Genomic DNA, 17,084 nt, shown 5'->3' with positions numbered 1-17,084 from the left:
TTTTTTTTGGAAATTGATTTTTCTTGTTCCGAAATAAAAAGTTGTCTTCTTATTTCAATAGCTGCCACTTTTGGAAATTATTTACAATTCGTGTTTGGAACAACTATCAGAGCTTGAAGATATCATAAAAAGATTTATTAAAGCATGAAAATGTTAATTTCACAATTGCCTATCTTCAAAATATGCACCATTTCTAACGTCATTATACTCACAAAACGAAATTAAAATGTCACCATGGTAAAGTTAGCTGGAGCATTTATTGCATACAAACTGGAAACAATGAAACCACCATGACGTATGATTGTTTCAAATCATGTGTGGGTGTGATAAAACTCATACGCACTGGGGGATACTAAGAGACCGACAAAACTAGCGAAGCAGAAAAGCTCTTAATAACGTATTTATCTTCATTATAAAAACAGAAAATTGAAACACAATTAACAGCTAGTGAGCATTTTTGGGGGAGAAAATGAGAGAGGGAACAGAAAATAAGGGAGGAAGCGAACAAAAAAAGACAACTTGGAAAAAAATATGTGAGGGCATTATTAGTTACTCGAAAGTAATGAGGTTTTGGATTGCCGCTATGATGTTTCAACAATGCCATCCATATCAATTGAAGCGCGCGAGCGTGTGTTTTTGGTTGTAGCTTTTTAAGGATTTCGTTGACAAATACTTTCATAATTTTCATTTTATTTATGTAGTCTGTATGCATGTTGTAATTTTTCTGTTTGTTGGTAAGCTAAGTTAAGAATATTAAATGACAATGAAAATGTCTCTCCCCTATTGTCATAAACTACCACTACTCTTGAAATTTATATTTCCTTTTGTGTATTGGGTCCAAATTTGATATCCATTGTTTGTTTTTTTGCAAAACAATTCCCTAAATACTTGTTTGCCTGCCTACCTCACTCTTTGTCACTTTTATAAGCCAATGATTTTGTTGTTCTTCTTGTTGTTGCTATTGTAATCATAATCGAGTGTTTATTGTGCGCTTTTGTCATTTTAGAGATTTTAGAACATTTTTGTGTCACACAGCACAAAATTTACGACATTGTTATGCTAATAACTTAAGTACTTAAAATGCTAATGTTAACAATGCATGAAAGTATGTATGTTATTGTTTGGTAACACTGTGCAACACTGAAAATGCAAACAACTTCTAATGGGAATTTTCTGAAAGTACATACTGAGACTACTAAAACCATAATTGTCGGAAAAGGTCGTAAGTCCACAAAACGGACACATTTGAGTACGAAAATGTCGTAAGTCCACAGGAAAATGTATACTTTTAAAGAATACTACAGCTAATGTAGTTCAGATATAATGTTTAACGTCATGCATGGTCGGGGTACAATATAAAGAACTAGCCTACACCTTTGGATGATAATCGGATGATATTTGGCGGAGCCTGTGGACCAAACTTTTGAACAAAAATGTGATCATTTTTACATTACAACGAAAATTTACATTTGAAATCTATTTTTCCCTATAAGCGAACTGATTGAAAGATGGACTCTGGCCTATTCATTGATAAAATATATTGATATTGAAAAATTTAAAAAAAAATCTAAATTTTTACTGTTTTTAATGTCGTATATCTTACTTAACTTTATCAACTGGTAATTTGTGGTTTCTCTAGGGACATTTATTCACATAACTAGATAAGTTTGTATTCTGAATTCAATAAAATAATACCTTCTAACGGACGGGTAAGTGCAATGTTTATATTATTTAATTATTCTAAAATAATAATTGATTAAAATTTTATTAAACTAAGAAGACATCATGGTTTTTGCTAACAAAGAGCAGTATGAATTTGGAATGGAATTAAACGATGGTGTTATGGGTCTAGTTCCATATGATTTCCATAGTAAATCTGAAAGCTCTGATGATAAAGATCCTAAACGCAGGAAGACATACAAGCTGAAGATTCTACATGGTTTACAGACAAAAACAAAAGATACAGGGAGTTGGGGCAGAAATACTTGGGAGACAAAAAAGGCCACCATTTGGGCTTACAATGTAGCTAAGAAACATTAACGGAATTAATCATGAAATTTAATTGAAGGAAAATGTCGTAAAGCAAAAATAGAAGGTCGTAGGTACAACGTGTCATGCTTTATATTAAATATTAGCCGAACCGGTCCACGTTGCTGGCCCTTGAAACAGTTTATGTTACCTTTTCATATGTCAATTATGTATATTTTTTGCATCGCAAATTAGTTGGGATATGCAAGTGACTATCAATAAGAAGAGAACGTCGTTAAATTCGGCCAGGCCGAACTTGTTATACCCTTCACCAATTAGTTTCCTTTCGTTTATGAAGTAGACTAAATACCAAATTTCAGCAATTTCGGTAAAACAATGTGGCTAACCTTCAAAATACCGAAATTCGGGAGGCACCGTTCTATGGGGCTATATGAAGGCGTGGACCTATATAGACAAATTTATGGGAGACAGTTTTATACCCCAAACGAAGAATAAATACAAAATTTCAGCCATTTCGGAGGAATATTGAGGCCACACCTTCAAAATACCTAAATTCGGGACATACCGTTCTATGGGGGCTATATGAAGGCGTGGACCTATACAGACAAGATTCTAAGGGAAAGTTGTATACCCGCAACGAAGACTAAATACCAAATTTCAGTCATTTTGATGGGATAATGAAGCTAAATCCTTGAAAATACCGAACATCCGTGGGTACCGTTCTATAAGGGCTATATCAAAACGTGGACCGATATACACCCTTTTCAATACCAAACATCCTAGAAGTAATAGAAACTTCTATAACACGAAGATCTATCTTTAAAATTGGGAGTTGTATCTTAATTTCAAAAGACGGACAGACGGTCATGGTTATACCGACTTAGAATTTTGCTCTGATCAAGAATATATATATTTTATAGGGTCTCAGCTAAATATATCGATATGTTACAAACTGAATGACAAATTTAAATAAAAATCTTCAGAAATGTTGGTTTCGATATGCAATTTTGGCATACCGCCAAATAACTGATGACTTTAGGCATGTCGACTGTGTCCACCTTTATATAATGTATCTTATATACCTGATGAAACTATAGCTATCGATATGTTGCCTTCTAATCTAAACATTTGCTTTCCAATAAAACCAAAGTTTCGTTATGCATAACATCTGTATTTTCATTGATTTGTAGCATATTTAAGAAAGGATTGGGGAAACGGAATCGTTCGTAAGTTTTATATATAGCGCATTTAAAAAATAGGGCACTGGTGTAACCCTCTCCTCCGAAATTCAACAAAATATATAGCCTACTTAAACCAAGAGACATCGCTGTGCATAATCTGAAAATTACATGGAATAAGTACTTTGGGTCGGAGATTCAACAAAATAATTGTCTGACCGATACTTTCATAAATTTTGCAAAAAAGCCTTTTTATATCCTACACCACTATGTGGGGAGGGTATTATAAGTTGGTTTTGGTCAACGCATCGAAATTATGGTCGTAGACCCATACTTACATATGTATACCAAAATGAATGTCTCGATGAGCTGAGTCGATCTGGCTATGTGTGTCCGTCTGTCAGTCCGTCCGTCTATCCGTCTGTCCAGTTAAACCTTGCAATCACGCTACAGGTCGCAATTTTGATCGGATCGTCACGAAATTTTGGATGTTGATGGGGGTCCCGGAGGGGAAGAAGCCTATTGATTTTGGTAATGGTCGGATAATATTTAGGGGTCGGAATGGGCAAAAAACTTATGTGGATAAAAATACAACTTTTTTTCCAAAGCGAATATCTCAGCTTCTATACGGGGTATACCAAAAGCAATACACCTGACAATAAAAGTAGAAGATATCGCCTTTCTAATGATGTAAAGCAGTTTGGCGTAGGTATCCAAATAACGGAGATATCGCAATAGTCGGTAATACATCAATTTTTCCACTTTTTTGGAAATCACGCTACAGGTCGCAATTTTAATTGAATCGTCACGAAATTTTGGGTGTTATTGGGGGTCCCACAGAGGAAAAAACCCTTTGATTTTTGATAATGGGCGGATATTATTCAGGGGTCGGAATGTGAAAAAAAATATTTGGAAAAAAGACCAACGCTTTATTTCAAAGTTAATATCTCCTTTCTGTAGGAGGTATATCGAAAGCAAAACCTGGCAAGGAAAGAAGAAAATATCACCTTTACAACGATGTGAAGTAGGTTGTCATAGGTGGTCAAACAACAGAGATATCGCAACAGTCGGTAGTGCATCCCTTTTTCCATTTTTGTGCAATCACACTACGAAATTTTGATCGGATCCTCACGAAGTTTTGGGGGTTGATGGGGGTCTAACAGAGAAAGAAGCCTATTGATGGTTGGCATACATCCCATTTTTCCATTTTTTATTTGGGTTGTATTGTCGATGCACTTAAATGCGTTTCAAAAAAATTGACCTGTGTTAATGAAGACATTCAGAGCAAAGGCGCTAAGCTATCCCAGTTTTAATATTTTGAATTTTATTAGTCAAAAGATTATGAACGGGGGTAGTGGTGTAGGGTATTACATAGTCGGCCCCGACCCAACTATAGCCTTGGCTCACTTGTTTCTTAAATAGGACCGAAATTCAAAAAATATTAAGCCTATTTTTACCTCGGTTGTTCCTTGTACACTCTCTGAAATTTTCAAAAAAAATCGGTTCAGACGTTTTTGATTCTATGCGGAACATACAAACATACACACATTGTCTTTTATATATAAGATTTCACCCAAAAGTTTTGGTCCATTAAACCCGTTAATAATTATCTCATAGCCATGTTAAATTGCATGTTTCTTCTTTGTCTTAAATTCAATTCATTCTTAAAATTTCGCGCCGATCGGAATATTACTGCGATCTACAGGACAGCTACAAAGTCGGGTTTGGTCCATTTCACACCTTTCGATCATAACCAACATTAGAAACGTCCGTAAATTGTAGAAAAAGGTCGTAAGTCCCTACAAAAATACAAAACTGTACAATGAAAAGGTCGTAAGTCCAAAGACATCCAATTATCACCCAAACGCGACGGAAATTTATCAAACAAAGTACAGGTATTGAAGCGGAATAAATAAACGAAGAATACTGCCTTTACCACCATAGTAAAATCTTTAATATAGAAAGCGCTGGAATGTTTTTTCTTCCTCCTGAAAAATTTATTGAGAGGGGCTTACGACCTTTTCCGACGGAGCAGACGATATATTTATCAAATTTTCTTTGAAAAATGTGCTAGAAACAGCGTGATGGAGGCATTTTATAAGAATGGAATGTTCTGAATAATTTTGAACTACACTCCAATAGATATTTCTTTCAAAGAAATGTTAACGAAAAATGTAACAGTTTTGGACATATGGTGCAAAATATACGAAATAAAGAAAAGGAATTTTAAGATATATTATGCATTTTAAGGCAACAAATGCAGTTTTTCGAGGTGATTATTTCTCTAAATATTTTTTTCATGTTCTTATATAGGAATTTGCTTCAGAGGTCTTAACAAAATTCGAATTGGTTTCAGAGATATTGCCTCGATTTGCTCTAAAATGTTAATATTTACCCACGTCTAGATGAAAACATAAAACCCGATCTAACAGCACAAAACACAAATACGATTTTTGTCGACTGGATCTGTACTTTCATAAAATCCGCTGTATAAGTTAATTGCACAAAATTACCTTTAAAATGTTGCACAGTGTAATTTAAACATATATACGTATGTGCGTATATTTATGTGATTCACATGACTGTGTGCTGTGTAAGTTAGTGTTTTCCTGAAGAGTATTTATTGTTTGATAAATTTTGTGGGGAATCATACGAATGTCTGTGTGTGTGCATTTGTTTGTGTGTGCCATGAAAAATTCATAAATAACTAATTTTCAGTGAAGAGCCAAAAAATCGTTTTTCATTGCAATACAGCGGGCCAAATAACAAAACAGTTATCTATATTAATAAAAGAGTAGAGTGACTGATTCACTGACTGACTGATTGATTCATCAACGCCCAGACGAAACGGCTGAAGCTAGAATCATGAAATTTTGGGTGAGGGTCACTCTTGGTCCGAAGCAGAGATGGAAGCGAGTTGATTTTCGGTCGGCGGCGCGCCGCCGCTTCTCTTTTTTTAAGGTTTTAGCCGCCGCCGATTATATCGGCTCAAATCGGCTAAAAACCGCCGCCGTTAACTCGACTGGAGATGGCGTGCGACGATATTTTTTAATCGATTTAACGGAAAAACGCCGATTATCATTCTAGTTGTCAAAATGCATTATTGTGAATAAAATCACATACAAAACCTAAACGAGAAATTCACAGTAATGCGTCATTTTTAACAAATTTTGACATTTAGACTGATTTTGAGCAACTGTAGTGCGATTCTCTAACACATTTTTTGAGTTACCGACAAAAATCGGTAAAATTAAAACGCAAAATTATGAATTAAAAGTTCAAATAAATGTTGACAACACTCTTGCTATCGGTAGAACTTTGCGACTACTTTTTATTCGTCGCTAACTTACCGAAAAACATCGGTAATTACCGAAATTATAAGCATTTTAATTTTACCGACAATTGTCGGTAACTCAAAAAATGAGTTAGAGAATCGCACTACTGATGTAATAGTTGCTCTGTTGCAGAACCTGCAAGAAGCTACTACTTTTTACTACGATAACATTTTTTCCTTTATGTTATCGGAAAAAATAGTAAAAATTAGTAGATTCTTGAAGTACTGGAACAGACCATGTACGTTTATATATAATCGGATTTTACAAACCCACTGGGTTTCAAATGTCAATTCCTTTGCGTATACGTCAAATAAATCCTCATTATGAAGGTTAACCCTGCAAAAGGCTATAATATAAACATGGCCTAACACCTTAGTCCCGATTTACATTAGGCGAGTTTAATTGCGGCAATTTTTTTCGTTCCTTTTTTATCTTGCCTCTTGCGTTTATAAAAGGCAATTCTGTTCCGACTAATTTTGCTTTCAAAACAATGAAAATAATGTCAAATACGAAAACTATAAAAGAAATTACCTGAAAATTGCAGCTACGAGCAATTTTTTTCCATTTCCATTCCCCTTACGTGTTTCTCCTACAAACAGGGACTTGCCGCAACTAAACTTGCCTAATGTAAATTGGGACTTATTACTCCGCCATGATTTATACGTACCGACACAACCATAATGACTGCTGAGCAATAAAACTTATCCGATATAGCCGAAATTTATATCGTAAAATTTCTTGCAAACATACCACAAGTTCAAGAGTTCGCAAGGTACCTCATTCACAAAAATTCAACAATTTTGCTTAAGCACATTTTAGAAATATGTGTAGGATCGCTTTTATGTATTTACAACGGGCCCGTGCTGCTCACATTACGGCAGTATAATTTTCATCGCCTTTAAGTCCATACTGACTGAGATAATTGCCCTGTATAAATTCACTTCCACTATTTGTTTCTTTAAAATTTGAAAATGGTAAAACCGGCAAAAGTTGCAAATTGCTCCCATATGAATTGTATTGTGTCTGAAGTAAATGAACGCTTTTCGAGTTAAAAGTGGTAAAAATTGAAGATTCTTGCACGTAAAGGAACAGAGCTAATAAGATGTTTAGATTCTTGGATAGTACAACAACTCCACGAACTCTCAAAACCCTACTTTTCTGTACGACAAATTTTGTACTACAAAATATGCCAAAATTAGCCGCCAGTCGGTAAATTAGTCGGCGCGCCGCGGCCGATTGGCTAACATATGAACTGAGCGAGCGAGTCGAAAAACGGGGTCGGCTTCGTTGTCTGGTCCGAAGGTGACAGATAAGGCTTGGTTTTTGGAAATTCGAACTGGAAGGGTACTAAAAGTACTAAAAGGTACCGTTTCTATTTGGCGAACCGGTAAAGCTAGAACTTTGAAATTTGGAATGAAGGTCACTGATGGAGAGTTAGAAAGGTGTACCAAAGGGTTTTTAGAAATTCGAACTATAAGTGTACGAAAAGTACTAAAGTGTACTAAATTTGGTGCCAATTCGTACTTTGCGAACGGATAAAGGTTATAGGTTGAAATTTGGTGTGAGAATCAAGGTTAAAAGGTACGGTTGACATAAGGAGGTGGTTTAGGAAAAGTGTACACATGTGTACGAAAAGTACTAAATGGTACTAAATTTGGTACAATTATGATTTGTGCGAACGGATAGAGCTGGAATCCTGAAATTTTGAATTAAGGCTACTGTTGGAGAGTAGAATGGACGTAGTTTTGAAAATTCGTACTTATGGGTGCGAAAAGTACTAAATGGTACTAAATTTGGTACCCTTATGATTTGGGCGAACGGATAGAGTTGGAATCCTGAAATTTTGAACTAAGGTTACTGTTGGAGAGTAAAATGGAAGTAGTTTTGAACATTCGTACTTATGGGTACGAAAAGTACTAAAGGGTACTAAATTTGGTACAATTTGGATAAAGGTTGAACGGATAGAGCTGGAATCCTGAAATTTTTGAATTAAGGCTACAGTTGGAGGGTAGCATGGACGTAGTTTTGAAAATTCGTACTTATGGTTACGAAAAGTACTAAATTGTACTACATTTGGTACAATTACGACGTGGGCGAACGGATGGAGCTGGAATCCTGAAATTTTGAACTAAGGCTACTGTTAGAGGGTAGAATGGACGTTGTTTTGAAAATTCGTACATATGGGTACGAAAAGTACTAAATGGTACTAAATTTGGTACACTTATGATTTGGGCGAACGGATAGAGTTGGAATCCTGAAATTTTGAACTAAGTTGGAGGGTAAAATGGAAGTAGTTTTGAACATTCGTACTTATGGGTACGAAAAGTACTAAAGGGTACTAAATTTGGTACAATTTGGATATAGGTTGAACGGATAGAGCTGGAATCCTGAAATGTTTGAATTAAGGCTACAGTTGGAGGGTAGCATGGAAGTAGTTTTGAAAATTCGTACTTATGGGTACGAAAAGTACTAAATTGTACTAAATTTGGTACAATTACGACGTGGGCGAACGGATGGAGGTGGAATCCTGAAATTTTGAACTAAGGCTACTGTTAGAGGGTAGAATGGACGTAGTTTTGAAAATTCGTACATATGGGCACGAAAAGTACTAAATGGTACTAAATTTGGTACACTTATGATTTGGGCGAACGGATAGAGTTGGAATCCTGAAATTTTGAACTAAGGCTACTGTTCGAGAGTAAAATGGAAGTAGTTTGAAAATTCATACTTATGGGTACAAAAAGTACTAAATGGTTCTAAATTTGGTACAATTTGGATATAGGTTGAACGGATACAGCTGGAATCCTAAAATTTTTGAATTAAAGCTACAGTTGGAGGGTAGCATGGGAGTAGTTTTGAAAATTCGTACTTATGCGTACGAAAAGTAATAAATGATACTAAAATTGGTGCAATTATGATTCAGGCGAACGGATAGAGTTAGAATCCTGATGTTAGAGAGTAGAAAGGAAGTAGTTTTGAAAATTCGTACATATGGGTACGAAAAGTACTAAAGGGTACAAAATTTGGTACAATTTGGATATAGGCTGAACGGATATAGTTGGAATCCTGAAATTTGAATTAAGGCTGCTGTTAGAGAGTAGAATGGAAGCAGTTTTGAAAATTCGTACTTATGTGTACGACAAGTACTAAATGGTACTAAATTTTGTACAATTTGGATTTAGGCTGAGCGGATAGAGCTGGAATCCTGAAATTTTGAATTAAGGCTGCAGTTGGAGGGTTAAATTGAAGTAGTTTTGAAAATTCGTACTCATGGGTATGAAAAGTACTAAATGGTACTAAATTTGGTACAATTACGATTTGGGCGAACGGATAGAGCTGGAATCCTGAAATTTTGAACTAAGGTTACTGTTGGTGAGTAGAATGGAAGTAGTTTTGAAAATTCGTACTTATGGGTACGCAATGTACTAAATGATACTAAATTTAGTACAATTATGATTTAAGCGAACGGACAGTGCTGGAATCCTGAAATTTTGGATTAAAGATATAGTTGGAGGGTAGAATGGAAGTAGTTTTTAAAATTCGTTCTTATGGGTACGAAAAGTACTAAATTTGGTACAATTACGATTTGGGCGAACGGATGGAGCTGGAATCCTGAAATTTTGACCTAGGCTACTGTTGGAGAGTAGAACGAAAGTAGTTTTGAAAATTCGTACTTATGGGTACGAAAATTACTATATGGTACTGCATTTGGTACAATTACGATTTGGGCGAATAGATAGAGCTGGAATCCTAAAATTTTGAAATAAGGCTACTGTTGGAGAGTAGCATGAAAGTAGTTTTGAAAATTCGTACTTATGGATACGAAAAGTACTAAATGATACTAAATTTGGAACAATTACGATTTAGGCGAACGGATAGAGCTGGAATCCTGAAATTTGAATTAAGGCTGCTATTAGAGAGTGGAACGGAAGTAGTTTTGAAAATTCGTAATTATGGGTACGAAAAGTACTAAATGATACTAAGTTTGGTACAATTACGATTTGGGCGAACGGATGGAGCTGGAATCCTGAAATTTTGAACTAAGGCTATTCTTGGAGAGTAGAACGAAAGTAGTTTTGAATATTCGTACTTATGGGTACGAAAAGTACTAAATGATACTAAATTTGGAACAATTACGATTTAGGCGAACGGATAGAGCTGGAATCCTGAAATTTGAATTAAGGCTGATGTTAGAGAATAGAATGGAAATAGTTTTGAAAATTCGAACTTATGGGTACGAAAAGTACTAAGTGGTACTAAATTTGGTACAATTACGATTTGGGTGAACAGATAGAGTTGGAATCTCGAAATTTGAAGTTGAGACTACTGGTGGAGTGTAGGATTGAGGAAGTTTTGGAAATTCGTACTTATGTGTACGAACAGTACTAAGTGGTAGTAAATTTAGTACAATTTGTATTTGGGTGAACGGATAGAGCTTGATTCCTCAAATTTAGACTGAGTGTCGCTGATGAAGTGACCAAAGTACTAAATGGTACAAAATTTGGTTCGATGGTGATTTGAGTGAACGAATCCTGAATTCGTAATTGAGATTATTGTTGAAGTATAGAATTGAGGTACTCTTGGAAATTTTTACTTATGTGTACGAACAGTGCTAAATGGTACTATATATAGTACAAATTGGATTTGGGTGAACGGATAGAGCTGGAATCCTCAAATTCGGAATTGACATTACTGTTGCAGTGTAGAACTAAGGAGTTTTGGAAATTCGTACTTAGAGTACAAAAAGTACTAAATGGTACTAAATTTTGTACAATGGGGATTTGGGTGAATGGATAAAACTGGAATCCTGAAATGTGGAATTGAGATTTTTGTTGGAGTGTAGGATTGTGGTTGTTTTGGAAATTCGTACTTATGAGAACGAAAAGTATTACATTTCGTACAATTGGGATTTGGAATCTGGAATCCTGAAATTTGGAATTGAGATTATTGTTGAAGAGTAGGATTGAGGTAGTTTTGGAAATTCGTACTTATGGGTACGAAGAGTACTTAATGGCACTCAATTTGTTGTTGGGTGTAGAGACAGTGCTGAAATCTGTATTCTTTGGATTAAGGGTGAGTATTGGTGTGCAAAGTTGGTATCGCTGTTAATATGTAAGGGTGAGATACTGCTGATCTTTTTCAAATCGAACTAAAGAGGATTCGAACAGTACTAAAATAACAATAAATATTGATTAAAATTGGTATTAGTGCAATAAAATTTTCAGTGTTCGCCATTTTCATATTTTATACTGTTTATCTGTTTTTTATATCCTTTCCGCATACGAAGTAGCGGGCACTTTGCTAGTCTATACTTATAAAAGAGTTGAGTAATGATGACTCACTGACTGACTGATTCATAATCAACGCCCAGGCTAAACGGCTGGAGCTAGAATCTTGAAATTTTGGGTGAGTGTCACTCTTGGCCCGAAGGTGTCAGATAAGGCTGGGTTTTTGGAAATTCGAACTAGAACGGTACGAAAAGTACTAAAAGGTACTAAATATGGTACCCTTAGTATTAGGCAAACGCGAAGAGCTAGAATTCTGAAATTTGGAATGAGGTTCACTGATGGAGAGTTAAAAAGGTGTACCAAAGGGAAATTCGAGCTATAAGTGTACGAAAAGTACTAAAAATTACTAAATTTAGTACCATTTGGTATTACTTGAACGGATAGAGCTAAAATCTTGAAATTTGGAATGAAAATCAAGATTTAGAAGATGAGTTGATATAAGGAGGTGATTTTGAAAATGTGTACTCATGTGTACGAATAGTACTAAATGGTACTAAATTTATTACCATTTGGTATTACGTGAACGGATAGAGCTAGAATCTTGAAAATTGGAATGAAAATCAAGGTTTAGAAGATGAGTTGATATAAGGAGGAGGTTTTGAAAATATGTACTCATGTGTACGAATAGTACTAAATGGTACTAAATTTGGTACAATTTAAATTTGGGCGAACTGATAAAGTTGGAATTCTGAAATTTGGAATTACTATTACTGTTGGAGTGTAGCTTTGAGATATGGAGGAAGTTTTCGAAATTTGTATATATGGGTACGAAAGGTACTAAATAGTACCAAATAAGGTACAATTTGGATTTGGGGGAACGGATGGAGCTGGAATCCTGAAATTTAGAATTAGGATTATTGTCGGAGTGTACGAAATTCGTACTTTTGGGTACAAAAAGTACTAAATGGTACCAAATTTCGTACAATATGAATTTAAGTGATCGGATACAGCTGGAATAGTGAAATTTGGAATTAAGATTGCTATTGGAGTGTGGGATTGGGATTCTTTTGGAAAATCGTACTTATGGCAACGAAAAGTACTAAATTCGTACTTGTGGGTACAAAAAGTACTGAGTGGTACTAAATTTGGTACAATTACGATTTAGGAGAACGGATAGAGCTGGAATCCTGAAATTTTAATTAAGGCTGATGTAGAGATTAGTGAATTTTGAAAATTCGTACTTATGTGTACGAAAAGTACTAAATGGTACTAAATTTCGTACAATATGAATTTAATTGATCGGATACAGCTGGAATAGTGAAATTTGGAATTAAGATTGCTATTGGAGTGTGGGATTGGGATTCTTTTGGAAAATCGTACTTATGGCTACGAAAAGTACTAAATTCGTACTTGTGGGTACAAAAAGTACTGAGTGGTACTAAATTTTGTACAATTTGGATTTGAGTGATCGGATATAGCAGGAATTATGAAATTTGGACTTAAAATTACTGTTGGAGTGTAGGATTGAGGTAGTTTTGGAAATTTTTGGTTATGGATGCGAAAAGTACTAAATGATACCAAATCTTGTACAATTTGGATTTGGGTGATCGGATACATTTGGAATCCTGAAATTCGAAATTAAGACTACTGTTGGAATGTTGGATAGAGGTAGGTTTGGAAATTTGGACCTATGGCCACAAAAAGTACTAAATGGTACTAAATTTGGTACAATTATGATTTGTGCGAACAGATAGAGCTGGAATCCTGAAAATTTGAAGTAAGGCTACTGTTGGAGAGTAGAATGGACGTAGTTTTGAAAATTAGTACTTATGGGTGCGAAAAGTACTAAATGGTACTAAATTCGGTACACTTATGATTTGGGCGAACGGATAGAGTTGGAAACCTGAAATTTTGAACTAAGCCTACTGTTGGAGAGTAAAATGGAAGTAGTTTTGAAAATTTGTACTTATGGGTACGAAAAGTGCTAAATGGTACTAAATTTGGTACAATTTGGATATAGGTTGAACGCATAGAACTGGAATCCTGAAATTTTTGAATTAAGACTACAGTTGGAGGGTAGCATGGAAGTAGTTTTGAAAATTCGTACTTATGGGTACGAAAAGTACTAAATGGTACTAAATTTGGTACAATTATGAGTCAGACGAACGGATAGATCTGGAATCCTGAAATTTGAATTAAGGCTGATGATAAAGACAAGAAAGGAAGTAGTTTTGAAAATTCGTGCATATGAGTACGAAAAGTACTAAATGGTATTAAATTTGGTACACACTGGGCGAACGGATAGAGTTGGAATCCTGAAATTTTGAACTAAGCCTACTGTTAGAGAGTAGAATGGAATCAGTTTCGAAAATTTGTACTTATGGATACGACAAGTACTAAATGGTACTAAATTTTGTACAATTTGGATTTAGGCTGAGCGGATAGAGCTGGAATTCGTACTAATGGGTACGAAAAGTACTAAATGGTACTAAATTTGGTACAATTACGATTTGGGCGAAAGGATAGAGCTGGAATCCTGAAATTTTGAACTAAGGCTACTGTTGGAGAGTAGCATGGAAGTAGTTTTGAAAATTCGTACTTATGGGTACGAAAAGTACTAAGTGGTACTAAATTTGGTACAATTGTGATAGAGCTGGAATCCTAAAATTTTGAATTAAGGATACAATTGGAGTGTAGAATGGAAGTAGTTTTTAAAATTCGTACTTATGACTACGAAGAGTACTAAGTGGTACTAAATTTGGTACAATTACGATTTAGGCGAACGAATAGAGCTGGAATCCTGAAATTTTAATTAAGGCTGATGTAGAGATTAGTGAGTTTTGAAAATTCGTACTTATGTGTACGAAAAGTACTAAATGGTACTAAATTTGGTACAATTACGATTTGGGCGAACGGATACAGCTAGAATCCTGAAATTTTGCATTAAGGCTACATTTGGAGGGTAGCATGAAAGTAGTTTTGAAAATTCGTACTTATGGATACGAAAAGTACTAAATTGTATTAAATTTGGTACAATTACGATTTGGGCGCACGGATGGAGCTGGAATCCTGAAATTTTGAACTTAGGCTACTGTTGGAGAGTAGAACGAAAGTAGTTTTGAAAATTCGTACTTATGGGTACGAAAAGTAATAAATGGTACTAAATTTGGTACAATTTGGGTGAACGGATAGAACTGGAATCCTGAAATTGGGAATTGACATTACTGTTGGAGTGTAGAACTAAGGAGTTTTGGAAATTCGTACTTAGAGTACAAAAAGTACTAAATTTGGTACAATTCGGATTTGGAATCTGGAATCCTGAAATTTGGAATTATTATTGTTGTAGAATTGAGGTAGTTTTGGAAATTCGTACTTACGAAAAGTACTAAATGGTATTAAATTTTTTACAATTTGGATTTGAGTGAACGAATAGACATGGAATCCTTAAATTTGGAATTGAGATTACTGTTGGAGTATAGGATTAAGGTAGTTTTTGAAATTCGTACTTATTGGTACGAAAAGTACTAAATTTGGTACAGTGGGTTTTTGAGGGAGCGGATAGAGCTTGAATACTGGAATGTGGTATTACTACGGTTGGAGTGTAGTATTGATACGTGGAGGTAGTTGTTGAAATTCGTACTTATGGACACGAAATATACCAAATGGTAGAATTTGGATTTGAGTGCACCGATTGCGCTGGAATCCTGTTTTTTGGAATTTAGGTTACTGTTGAAGTGAAAGATTAAGGTAGTTTTGGAAAATCGCACTTATGGGTGCGAAGAGTACTTAATGGCACTCAATTTGTTGTTGGGTGTAGAGACAGTGCTGGAATCAGTATTCTTTGGATTTAGGGTGAATATTGGTGTGCAAAGTTGGTCTCGCTGTGAATATGTAAGGGTGAGATACTGCTTACAGTACTAAAATAACAATAAATATTGATTAAAATTGGTATTAGTGCAATAAAATTTTCAGTGTTTACCATTTTTAATTTTATATTGTTTATTTGTTGTTTATATCCTTTCCGCATACGAAGTAGCGGGCACTTTGCTAGTGACATATATAGCCAATAAGCTTGGTGTATTTAAAAATATATCCCATGAACATCCCAGATGAAACAAGAATACCCATCGATGATATCAGACCTCTTAGAACAGAATAATGTTTTACCGATGTATTGAACCCAATACGCTCAGTACGCAAGACGGAGTACTACCCGTTGTATTTCATAGTGGTTTTGGCTGATGCGATGCTGTGGCGATGATCGAAACTATAGTCTTCCCTGCCTTACCTCTTGGCGAACAATGCCAAATTTTCTCCACTAATAAACTCGTTGTTTTAAAAATGTAAAACAACAACAATGGGATGAAGCCAGACAATTTTGAAAAAGCAAAATTGCAACAGCTATCACACTAAAAACAGCACCAATATTCTGGTCAATTTATATATTTTGTCCAAACTTTTTAGATCGGTCCATCTTTTTGGCACCTCTTCCACAAAAGTTCAACATTTTTCATCATTAGGTTCTTAATCGGTCCAATCAAGGGTGTCCAAAAAACTTTTTTTTTTTTTTTTTGAACAAAACGGTTTTCGGTTAACCGAAATTTTCAATATTATCAAAAACCGGTTTTCGGTTTTCAAAATTTTTCAAAACCGGTTAACCGGTTTTGTAAAACAGGCACAAAATTGCTCATAATTGATAAATATTTGATTAAAAATGTGGGGAAAGGGTTAAATTAAATATAACGACTTCGTTATTATATAATTATTTCATAATATCCCTGTTATATATCATTCAACCTCGAAGTGGGGACAGCAAAATTAAGACTGATGTTGTGCTCTGTAGTGCGATTCTGTAACTCCTTAACGACAGAATTAACGACGAATGACGGTAGTTAACGATAATTATCGGTAAGTGCTATTCTGTACACTTATTTTACCGATTTTTTTCGGTAAGTAACGTCGTTAACTACCGTAAAATATCGTTAAGTTAACAACCAAAAAAAAAAGTAGTTGTTAAGTCTACCGACAGAAAATACATTCATATTTCCACAAATCAATGCAATACCTATCTTCATATCTCGGCACAAGAATGCGGTAAAACAAAATGTTTTTGTCCGCCTGTCCACTAAAAATTGCAATCAAACTGCAAACCGCGATAATGGCCGACCAATAGTCATGAAAAATAATTTTTAACCGATTTTGTAACAATGTACTCTGTAGGTCGCAATAGGAGATGATGTTCAGCTAATATTTAGCGTGTTATATGGACCAAAACCTGTGAAAATGTTTAATATACTGCCTGAAAGACATATTCCCGCTAAATAAATTATCTTTTAAAGAGGAACTACCGTCCT

Source organism: Musca autumnalis, unplaced genomic scaffold (assembly GCF_047663935.1).
Source record: "Musca autumnalis isolate F117 unplaced genomic scaffold, ASM4766393v1 scaffold_4, whole genome shotgun sequence".
NCBI lineage: Eukaryota > Metazoa > Arthropoda > Insecta > Diptera > Muscidae > Musca > Musca autumnalis.
The sequence above is the reverse complement of the archived record's forward strand: the minus strand, read 5'-3'. Positions refer to the sequence as shown.